Source organism: Rattus norvegicus, chromosome 1 (assembly GCF_036323735.1).
Source record: "Rattus norvegicus strain BN/NHsdMcwi chromosome 1, GRCr8, whole genome shotgun sequence".
NCBI lineage: Eukaryota > Metazoa > Chordata > Mammalia > Rodentia > Muridae > Rattus > Rattus norvegicus.
Genome location: NC_086019.1, coordinates 160,132,154 through 160,144,434, shown reverse-complemented (window position 1 = coordinate 160,144,434; position 12,281 = coordinate 160,132,154). Strand labels below are relative to the sequence as shown.

The window sequence follows — 12,281 nt, the reverse complement described above, 5'->3', positions numbered from 1 at the left end:
GTTGAGAGGAAGGCTCATCGCACAAGGGATGCGTTGGGACTCCTTCAGGAACCTATCGTTGAGATTAACAAGACGAAACTGTTATTCTCCCTCTACAACCTAATCTCTCTCATCTACTATTCCCAGGCTGGATGAACTTTTAGGGCCAGGCATGTCTGGCTTACTTGTTATTTACTCATTGCTGCCATAAAACACAGAGGATGGATTTAACCTGTATCATTATTTCAGGAAGATCTCACTTCATCATGGCGGAGGAAACATGGCATGCAGAGAATGAGTTAGTCCATGTCAGGGGGAGAAGACGGAAGCTAGTCACATTGTGGTGGCCTACCAGGAAGCAAACTGTTCAGACATGAACCAGAAACAGTTATATCTTCAAGGACAGCCCTAGTGATTTATTTCCATCAGCTAGGTTCCATGTCTGAGATTCCAAAATCACCAAAAACAGCAAGTATCAAGCTGGGGAGAGGTGCATGAACCTGTGAGGACATTCCACATTCAAGTTACACAGCAGGGCGAGGGAGAAACCTGCAAGGATTGTGTTTCAGAATCTAACCACACTGACTTCAGGTATTCAGTCTTCCTCTTCCCATTCCAAAGGGAATAATCATATCTGATCCCATGGTGTAGACATTGCAGATTCATAGCCATATACCAAAGAGGAAAAAAATGGTACCAGGCAATCTGCCATGTAAGTCCTCAGCAAACATAGTCATCGGCAGAGAATAAGGGTTATTCATGGAAAGTAGGTCATTGTCTCCTTAGGGACAACTGTGATTCCTGCAGAAGCCAGGCTCTGTCCCAGATGTAACACTTCATTACTGGAAAGTTCCAGACACCGGTACGACGTATAAATTGATCCCACTTCTGACTGTGCTTCCATTACCTAAGCCTCTAGTGTCACAAGGATGAAGATCATCTCTGTCCCTGTCCTGTCCATGTGAAGAATTACAGTCCGTTTGGGCTTAAAGTTTCTTAATGCTAATGCAAGGAAGAAAGCAGAGCTATAAACTTACCAATGTTGAAAACGTTCAAGACAGAGAAACAAATTATTTAGGTGAATCGCAAATTGGCTCAGCATGAGGATCAAAGAAAACCCTCCTCGGATCTGAACCAGGAGGCTGGAGAAGGAGAGGGAATATATTCCCCAGTTATACCTGGATCTTAAAGGCCTGGCCTGTAGACAGTATAGGCTTTGCAGTCTAGACGATCTCTGTTGCAACAACTCTGTTTCCATTTCATCACAAAAGACAATGTGTAACAAACAGTATGGAAAAGAACAGTACTTCAGTAAAGCTATTTCTCTAAGTCAGTCTGCAGACCATGGGCAGACCACCTGACCCTGGAAGTCTATAATGTATGTTAGGGTGTGTCACTTAAGCTCTTCAAATCTCACTTCCTGAACCCTAATGTGGGAGCTATTGCCAGAGCGAGAACCAAATAACATGAACTAGTCAGAGTTAATGAGTCACAGAGACTCTGCTTACCCTGCTGCTCAAACACATTTGTGAATTTGCATATTCACTAGATGTGAGTGCAACCCTACAATGAGCACTATCAGAAATGTTTGCAGCGTGCACAGAGAGATGGGAAACTAAAGGCACTGTGCGGTCACCGTGCTCTCGTGGAGTACAGCAACAGTTTGCCTCTTTGTCATAGTCTATTTAGTACCACATTTTTCATGCTTCTAATTCTGTGGGCGACTCTCCTGAGTTAAATGCTTGCAAGGTTAGTGTCTAGCATTCCTACGTGCAAGGACGTTGCTTGGTGTTGCATGACCTCCCTTCATCACTGAGTTTAACATCCACGACTCAAAAGTCAATGTTAAATCAGGTATGTTTAAAGAGTAACACACATTCTATTATGCATTGAAGAGATTATGCATTGAAGGTTGCTGGGCAGATGGTGGTCAGAGGCCTGCAGGAACTTCCTCTAACAGCAAAGGGTTGGAATTTGCTAATTCAGAGTTCATATCCACTTTGCAGAACATAGCTGCCGTGAATAATGAGAATCACCTGCGTGAATATGTGGTCCAAGGTGGAAGCTAGCAATCTAGTCTAAAACTTGTAGTTAATAATAGTGCTATGACAGGCTATTATTACTGGTTAGTCACAATGCTTTAATGCTATCACTAATTAAGCGTGATAGTTTTGTTCCCGATTTTATAATTTGGCAACCGGGTTGCACTCCCGTTATTAAGTGGTTGTATCTGAAGTCAGCCAGAGAACATGTCCACTTCTTTTTTTTTCCCATAACTTTTTGAGAAGGGAAAAAGGATCCTCCTGATCACATCAGAGCAGCAGCAGCCAGGGAGCTGCATCTAAGGATGCCTTGATGCTGGGCTCTAGCTGGGGTGAGAACCAGCCTTCTGGGGGTCCTCACTTGCCTTGATGGCCTAGTGGACTCTGCAACACAGGGCCCTGCTCCCTGCTGCCCTAGTTAAAATGCCAGCCTGGTATTTATTTGTTTGTTCCCAGACAGATGCCAATTATAGGGGGTTGGGAGAAGAGACAATGGCCCAGATCTGATTGACAACTGCTGCTGAACAAGGGGCCTCTGTGGCATGTTTAATGAAAAGGCCACTGTGTTTTTATTGCATCTATTTGATTTTAGAGTGTCGTTTATAAAAACAATTCAACCAGCAGGATTAACTGCTTCTGGGCTGCCTCCTGTCCCTGCTGCTCTGTGGGTGTCCTGCCAGCCCCACCTCCCTCCATCCCCATCAGTCTCCTTCCCACATCTTCCAGGGTTTCCTGTAGGCCAAGGCTCCACTGTGGCTGCTACCAATGGCCAAGTTCCAGGGTCCACCTCTCCACCTCCAACCTGGCCCCACAGTGCCTCCTATTGCCTTGCCTCCTGCAGGAAACAGAAAAGCTGCTCCTGGCTCTGAAGTGATCTTTCCTCCCAAAAGGTTTAGGAAAGGGTGAGTTGCCTTGTCAAGGGAGTGCAAGTAGGGCTCAGTGTATGCACAAGAGCAGTGCACCACCCAGAGGGATTCCCTGGTTCTCCTCTCCTCTCCTCTCCTCTCCTCTCCTCTCCTCTCCTCTCCTCTCCTCTCCTCTCCTCTCCTCTCCTCTCCTCTCCTCTCCTCTCTCTCTCTCTCTCTCTCTCTCTCTCTCTCTCTCTCTCTCCCTCTCTCTCCCTCTCTTTCCCTCTCTGTCATTTTGCAGCCAAAGCAATTTAGCTCCTAGTCCCATAATCCAAACACCACATTATGTGTTATATGCATTGTACCTAAATAAATTCCTATCATCTATCTATCTATCTATCTATCTATCTATCTATCTATCTATCTATCATCTATCTATCATCTATCTATCAATTCTTATACTTCCCTCCTCTCAAGTGACTTGACGCCATCTACACTGTATCAAATCTAAGTGTGACCCATGGCACAGTTTCCCTGAATTCTGCATCCTATCTCTTCAGTTATCTCTTCTCCATTCATCTCACTGAACTGGAACTTGGTTCCACCCTGCTCCAGTATAGTCTTCCCTTCTATTACAGCTATACCAGTTGTTCATGATTCCTCTGCCTGGAATTCCTTCCATTTATATTCCCTGACATATACCTACCAATCCTCCAAAGATTTTTTAGGTGCCTCCTCCAGGAAGACTACTGTAATTTCTCCAGTCTTGGGTGGCCTTTCTGTGTTTCTTGGCTTGCACTGTAAAGCCCAACCAACTCTGGTTTTCGAGAAGAAGCTCCAGGGGCTAAACTCCAATTTCAGAAGGAAAACCACAAAGTCCACTTAAGCAAACATCCTATGGCACTTCCACCCCCCCCACCCTTAGCAACAGCAGCCAGGCTAAAACAACAGGGCGAAGGTACACATAGACAACCTAAGATATCCTGCAGAAAACAGATGATCTAGCCATCCTGTTTGTCAGGTGGTTTCACCTCCGATTGGTTCCTGAAGATTATGCCAGAAATGCACTTTTAAAAATATTGATTTGGTGACCCATATGGTCAGCAATTCCACAAGTTTGCTGTACCCCCAATAAGTAACCTGCACCCCTAGACTTGTGGCTCTCACTTCTGACCTGCTGTGACAGTGATGGTAAGAGTCCTTGTTTATGAGCTTGTAATAAAGACCCTTGTGTGTATGTGTTTGCTTTGGAATTGGCTCCTTGGTGGTCTTTGGGGGGAGGTGGGATTCCCTGCAACTTAGGAACAGTAGCATTTGGCATATAGTTAGTGTCTTTCTAAAATTGTATCCAATTAATATTTGCAATATTCCTGCATTCTAAACATTAAGTTGAATGTTGTCTATATACCTTATGTAAGTAATACAAATATTTTTTCTAAATTTTCCAAAAATTCAGGTAAATATTTTGCTAACAGTTAGCTTAGCATCAATGAGTTTTACTCCACACATCTGCATAAAACCATACTCATACCCATTCCCAAAAGAAAAGACTATTTAAATATCCTACCACAGTGAAGTTCTGGTCTCAGTAGAAATTAATTCTAAGTTCCTATGAGTTTCCTTCTCAGATCCTTCTGTGGTTCATGTTGATTTTAAAATCTGGGTTCTTCTTTAAAATCTCACTCCTTCCCTTTCTACTTTTGGAGGGACCTAACTACACTCTCTTCGGTTCTGTTCCCTATGTTTTCCTTTCTTCAGAGAAGAGAAGCTTTTAGGTTACATCTAATGCTCTGATGTAAGGTCCCAAGACTCTAGGGCAGGGATCACTCAACAGTGAAGGTGAGTGAGCTCTCTCAAGTCCAAACGTGTGTCTCTTGAGATGCCTCTCAGAGTTAACCCAATGGTTCCACATGTACACAGATCCTTACAGCACCATTGATGAGCCTCTCCTGCTAGGCAGAACTTCAGATGTTGATCCCCATACATCTCTCTACTACAATATACAGCATGATGAAGATTTCAGGGAACTGTTTCATCACCAAACTTGAGTGCTCATTTCTTTGCACAGGCCCAGGGAAGCAGTGCCTGTTTTCAGTCTCACAAAGTACCAGATAGCCTTCCTTGGACACATTAGTCCCCCAAATACCCTTCGAGGTCACCTGCCCAGCTGAGGGGACTCACGGTATAGATTTACTTCAGTGTAGCACTCAAAAACTGTCAGGGGCCCTGCCTCCACTACCAGTCACAGTGGGCCGCACCTGAGCCCACAAGAGTGACCCCACATCCTGTACCTGAAGTCAGACGAGTTAAACCCAAAGCCTCCAGAGACCTACCTACCTAATTTTGGCTATCAGTGTAACCCCACAGCTCTTGGAGCCCAGGCCACTGAGAGACCTGCAGACATCACTGCCGTGAATGCAGCTGAAGACACTATATATACTGAAGCTGCCACAGGAAACCTAAACCAGCCCAATCTACCAAGACCCTTAGACACAGCCCCCTTAGATGGAAGAGTCTTCCTTTGAGAGCCGTCTCAGAATTGAGAGAGAGGTAGCTGGTTTTCCAGACGCTTTCTAGTAATGTGAGAGAAACAAGAAGCATACAAAAGCCAATTCTCAGCATGATGACTTTCTAGCGACAGACCCCAATGAAAATCAAACCAAGGAACTGGCCGGCAGCCAGGGATGGAGTGTAGAGAATAGGAAGGCTATAAGACATGAGCTCAGATTGTACCTTAATAGTGGCATGCTGTGAACACTGATGTGTAGATAGCCCAACAGAGAACCATCGGGTTCATCATCTCTGTGTCTGAACCATACACATGAACTGAACAATCTTCACCTCTAGAGCTACTTTGGGGACTAAATGAGTTTAAACGAAATGTACCCGAATCACACACTTTCTAATCCCAACCTCCCTACTTCATATTTCCTAGGTTTCAATAACACCTGAGACACTTCCCATATCCTGTTGGATTAAGTCTCAATGAACTGTGAGCCACAAAGGTGGACATATATGTAATGCTAGTAGAATTTTACAAGAGAAAAATATGTTAGTTTTAAGACGATAGCTTTAATTTTACTTATCAGCATAGTTTATTTAAATTAGTATTCTAATATATGATCAAAATACCAAAAAAAATCAATGTGTGGTTTCTTAAATCCACATGTAATTTGTCTATTGTACATATCAGTGAGGACTAGTCATTTTCTCTGACTTCTCACATGCTGATACTCCATAACAGAACTTCACCACCCCAACTCAGTTGCCCCAACATTCAGATCATAGGGTACTTCCTCCTAGAAGCTTCTCCTGGGTCCAGAACCTCTCTCACATACACCTATAGCATTTTTATAGCTCTTAAAAACACTCATTTAATGAATTGCTATTGTTTGGATTTCTTCAGCTTTAACTATATCTTGTTTATGGGAGAAGCTTTAATGTCTAGGATGTGTTTAGTGCAGAGGAGATAACAGTCAATGGAGATGATTTTACTAATTAAAATGAAGATGCCTTCAGGCCATGCACATAGATAAGCTCAGGGTTGGCTCTAAAAAAGTGAAGAGAAACAAGCTGTCCCTCCCAACACACATATCTACCCACAAGAGCAGGAATCACATAGACATTAGTTCAATTCTATCCCCTAATAAATCTGTGTGTAGCCAAATGCCTTAACTTGTTAGAGATTCAGTTTGCCATCTAATGAGTGAGGCTGTCTATCCCTGCCACCCATAATGGTTCCATAGATTGGACAATAAGTGATGTAACATGGTCCGGAATAGGACCTGGTCCACAATGAGCTCTGAACATCAATTTCATGAAGTCGAAGTGGCATCAATTACAACTTCCTGAACCATAAGATAGCATCGGTATTTTATGAGCCATTCTTTAAAGGCAGAAAATTCCTACTAGGCCATCTAAGCTATAGCAGCCTCCAGCCATAGGAAGCCCTGCAATGTGAGTATTAAAGTATTTGGAAACCAGTAAGTTACTGCTCTCAAAATCAACGACATCTGGTAAACACACATCGTCCACCCACTCAGGCTCACCCCAGAGTGTTCCTGGGTAGTACTCTTTAGTAGAGGTGTCCAGTGTGGATCATGGGGTTTAGGCTTCACAGATGTTCTGGAAACTGAATGGAAAGAACGGTTAGTTACTGGAGCCCCACTGTGGACCAGCTATTCTTTTCATAAAACTTTAAATATTTATCAAAAAGATTCCTGTCTGTCATTTTCCTTGTTTATTTGAGACAGGATCTTCCTACACAGCTATAAGCTTGCGCTGTAGGCCAACTTGATCTACATCTCACTACCTGCCTCCCCACATCCTCCTGAATATTCCTCATTTTTGAGAGAAAGAAATAGCCAAGCAGAGGTTAAGCTTACCCCTCACGCATGTGACAGAGCCTAGATGGAGCCTGGGCCCATGAGTCTACCCAGCAGGGACCTTATCCCCACAGGTTGACTCACAAAGTCCATCAGTGATGTCCCCTTAATGCACCACACAGGCCCCAAACTTCTCAAACATGTGTAGCATCAAACAGCCAGACATGGACTTATTGGATTCAATGTCAGCAACAAACTTTAACTAGCAGATTAGTGAGACCCCTGCAGAGATGGGAAGGTGGTGTAGAGCCTTGCTCTCTGTGGGGTGGGGATCTCCACAGCTCTGAGAAATTCAAATCACCAGACAAGAGTCCATCAGTGATAACAAACCAAGAACTCCTCTGGACTATTCAGCTGAAGGGTATCGAGGATCAGGGGTTAGAGGTTCGAGGTGGCCAAGCTACCAAATGCAGGCAGAGGGAGATGATTGAGAGAGTCACCTTAGGTACTAAATGTTTAAATTGGTCTAAGGTAAACAATAAGAAGGGCTTTGAGGATTTAGGACAATTGGCAGGAGGGTTCCTCTGCTTAGATATGGGAGCATGTTTGTTTCTAAGTTCCATGAGGAGCTTCTGCAATTCTCTCAGATTTATTGAGGCCAAGAGGTCTAGTCCTACATGACTGAAGAAGTTTTGCTCTTTCATTCAGTTCTCATAAAAAGGTCAATGTCTTTCCAACGAATCAGGTAAATGGTGGTCTAGATTCACTCATCTGAAGGGTACCTACATCATAGGAGTTTCTGGTGTTCTTTTGTTTAAAGTCGCTCCCTCTGTCTCTGTTCATGTTTTGTCCAATGAAATCTTGGTCAAATAGGTAAGCACGGAGCTAACTCAGCAAAGTGTGGTAGGGCTTCCATGCCTACCTCTTCTTTGGGGAGACCCCAGCCCTGAGCAGCAGTGATGTACAACAGTTATATTGACACTTCTGTCTGAAAACTGATGTAGGTGTATGTGTGTGTGCATGTGGGGGTATTTACATGCAAAACCATGGCAACTATTTAGCAGAAAGATGGCTGGTTTGACAGATAGTGGAAAGAAGCACAATAAAGCCCAAACAGCTAAGGAGGGTCAAGGGAGAAGGATCGGTGGCTGAAGGGACAAGTCCAGTTTGACCTCCAGGACATAGTGGGAAGTGAGGAACCAACACCACAAAACTGCTCTGGCCTTGATGTGCATGCCATGGTAAGCTTGTACACACACACACACACACACACACACACACACACACACACACACACACACAGAGAGAGAGAGAGAGAGAGAGAGAGAGAGAGAGAGAGAGAGAGAGAGAGAGATCAGGCAGCATTACATCCATTCTGAGATGTAGAGTCTATTTCTATCATTATCTCTTATACAACATCATCCCTTTGTTCTTACACTGGACTGGATATTTTCAGCAACCAACAGATGATTCTAAGCATCCTGGAGGATGTGCCTAGGTTATAGGCAAATACCATGCCATTCTATATGAGGCACTTGAGTGTCCTTAGCTCTTGCTATTCATGGCTTGCCCCTCACGCATCTAATGAGTGTGGTCTGATCTTCCACACATGCCAAAGGTCAATTGTATTTCCATCTTAGTTCAGCTGTGAATTCTCATTCCCCACCGTATGGCTTCGTGCTCCATTTTTGAATTCATCATTCAGTTGTCATGTGACACCAACTAAGAGGTTTTTCTCTGGCCTCAGTTTTCTGGAAGGTGCTGAGTATTCTGGCTTTCACACTGCCCTCAGTGGAATTCAGGCCTCCTCTCCTTCCTCTTCTTCACTTTATTCAGAACACTTCTGTTTTTCTGTTTTATATCTCCCAGGTCTCTATAAAATTCTCTTTGAAGAAGGATGATGGAGGTCAGTAAGTTTGAAATCCCCTAACTGAATAATCTGCTATGTTCCTCCCTTTCTGACATTCTCTGATTCTCAAAATCACCAACTCCTAATCTATCTGCAGGAAGAAACAGCTCCCAGAGAAATCTCCTGGGGCCAGGCATGTGTGAATAGTCTATTTGTGTGTGGTGTGTTTTTAATTCTCCGAAGTCTATGTGTGTGCGCGCATGTGAGCATGCCTCTGCTTCTCAGATACAAACCATGTGCAAACATTTTACCTGGAAACATCAGCTGCTCTCAGAGTTATTTATTTATGTGTCAGAAATGCCTGCAGGCTGAGAGGGGTGAGCCTGCTTCCCTGCCAGCGCAGCCATGTGCTCTGAAGTCTGCAGGGGAGACAACACTGTGCCCACAGACTGCAAACAAGCAAACCGACTGAGAGAGCAGTGCTCTAAAATGAGAAATGAAGAGAGAAAGCACGCTCCAAGAACTGTGACAGACAGTGCCACAATGGCGGAAAGTACATGCAGAAGGCCTGTGAAAGTCTCAAACCTCTCATGGGGGCAACCTGCCCACTCAGGCCCATGCCCTAGCTGCAGCTTCAGACATGGCCTAAGGGGAGAGAGCAGATTACCCTGGCTGATGGGTTCTCCTTGCCATGCTGTGTAGACAGACCTTCTGAGCTGTCTATGACTCCAGAAAGGAGAGTGAAGGAGAAGAACACCAGACCGTGAAAAAGTCTAAGTCATCTCCATCTTTCCTGGGATCACATGGATTTTACTGGAGTAGGGTCTGGGTGGAGAACACATGCTATTCTGATTATATTTTCACTATACCACCGAAAACTCAGCAGATAAATGCATTGCAAGGCAAGGAGCCTTGGTAAGCATCCGGTTGCCCTTCCTCACCCGAAGGGTAGAAACCCTGATGCTGTGGGAAAGCACTTTGCTCTCCCTTTCTCCTACTGACACTGCCTCTACCCTTTAGGAAATCCTGTAACTGATGGAATAGAACTGGGGCAGACATCAGGCCACAGGGCACTCTATTCAGTCTTGAAGTCTCTTAGGAGGTGAGGACAAGGGTGCTGGAGAACACCTGTGGATGTGGTACTTGCGGAAACACCAAGGCCTCTGTGTGTGCTTGTTCAGCATATATCCCACACTATGGAATAACTGGGACCCCACCCACCTCCATCCCCTCTTCCTTGGGCATTGCTTGATACAGGACTACATGTGTGGAGCAGAAGTATATATTCTCGTTTAGTGCACATAGAAGGGCTAGAAGCATCTCAGAGAAGCAGACTGTGTGTGGAGAGCACTGAGCAAGCAGAGAAAGGAGGAGGTAACCTGTGTGAGAGAGGATTGTAAACGACTTCTGTGAAAGATCCATGTCTCTCTTCTGACCTAGGTCCATTGCCCTTTGGTATGTCCATCCAAAGCGTCTGCAGGATAAAGCCAGGAACATCCTTTGTTGGATACCAACTCAAATCAGAAGGCCACAGAGCCCACTCCTCTGCCTTCCCATTAGCCAAATTCAGCAGTTCTGAGGTTCTCCCAAGGCTTCTGCCACTACCTTACCTTGTTCCACTCTGGGAGTACACCCTACTATCTGCCTCCTCCCCAGCAGCCATGTTTTTTTGTTGCTTGCCCACTTCCTGGAGAGAGGAAGAGGAAGGCCTGGTCCAGCTACTCTGCCTGCCTCTTGTAAATACCACCCCCTTCTGCCCTCCACTCTGCTGCATCCTAAAGGGCTGAAGACACAGATTCTAAATATAGACCCATAGCCATCCTCATGGCCTGCTAATATTAGCCCTTTTGTGGAATCCACTGACAGCATCATTCCCTCCTTTTGGCTGTGCTGGTGGGAATCCTTCTACTTATAGGAAGGCTCGCAGGCTGAGCCAGCAAGACTGAGAAACACACAGAGCCAACTCCCACCAGAATCCCCCACTCAGACTGTGCCAGGTGATCTATGGAGCTGGTTTTTCAGACGGGAAATTTATGATTCTGTGAACTGGGAGGCTTGGGGATGGGGGCGGAGGGTAGGGCTGGGAATGGGTAGCTCTAGTTAATTGAATTTGTCAGCTTCCAGATGGAGGGGACACAAACATTTGTTGATAATTTTCTCTGCGCCAAATCTGATAATATCAATTTTGACACACATGCTCTCACTGCATTTTTTCCCAGCAGTATTCTGGGAGGAGAAGGTTGTTGCCTATTTTACAGATGAGGCTACTGAGGCTTACAGAAGTGAAGTCATGGAGGCAATTTGCCCTATGAGCAATGGCTCACCAAGGTCAAGGTTGGATTTGAACCCAGGGCTTTGTGATTCTATTAATAAAACCTTACCCTTCTTCATGCCATCAGATCTGTCTGTCCTGGTCCTGGCAGGATGTCTTTGGACAATGGTGTCAATGTGCTACATTACTGTGCATAATTATGCTCATAGAAACAAAGTTCTGACTTTGAACACCTAGACTTGAACTCTAAGTTGCCTGCCCCCAGACCAGTTGGTGTGAGCAATTGAACCAGTCTGAGCCTGAGCTGGGATTCGCAGAAGAAGCAAAGTCGAATATTCTTATGGACCTCACCCTCAGAGACCGCTCTTTTGTTTTCCAAGTCCTTTCTCTTCATCCTCCTCTTTCTCCCTCTTTCCTTTTTCCCCATGTAGAAGAAGGGTCTGGTGTATGAATGAATCTGGCTTTGGGGTTTTCAGCCCTCCCTCCTTGGCCTCCTGAGTGCCGAGTCTGCAGGTGCACACCACCATACCTGGTGCAGTGGTGATGCTTCTTCATCATGGTGGCCTAGTTTGGAGCACACACTGAACAGAAGATCTGCTCAATAGCTTGCGAGCCCTTCCCACTAAGTAGGTGAGAACAAAACAGACATGATGACTGACTCTGTCAAAGCAGCATAGTGCAAATGAGGGCCTTCTGGTGCCCCAGAGCGGAGGAGAAAGCATCAGGAGCATCAAGAGAGACAGTGAGCAGAAGGCAATGCGTGAGGAAACAGCTGTACTAATTGTAGCATGCTTCTGTCCCACCTTGTTCCAACAAAGACATAAGCGGGACCTAACAGGATAGTGATGTCATGTTCCAAAAAAGGTGTAAAGTCATTGAAAACAGAAGCCCCACTTTCCGCCCCTAAAATGAGCATCTCTGGGTATAGTGACAGATGAATGTCCCATGAGCTTATTCTCTGGCAGC

General features: G+C 45.0%; 1 protein-coding gene across 19 annotated transcripts in view; it reads right to left on the bottom strand.

Moving 5' to 3' along the window:
* Nucleotides 1-12,281, bottom strand: part of Tenm4 (teneurin transmembrane protein 4) — a 2,974,939-nt gene that overhangs the window by 530,115 nt on the left and 2,432,543 nt on the right. For 4 of the 19 annotated variants that reach the window (XM_039113170.2, XM_063262756.1, XM_039113171.2 and 1 more), the window contains one exon: nucleotides 6,919-7,001. The exons of the other annotated variants lie outside the window; for them this stretch is intronic. The gene's annotated coding sequence lies outside the window, so the exon portion shown is untranslated. The remainder of the gene's footprint in view (nucleotides 1-6,918; nucleotides 7,002-12,281) is intronic. 19 annotated transcript variants of the gene reach the window in all.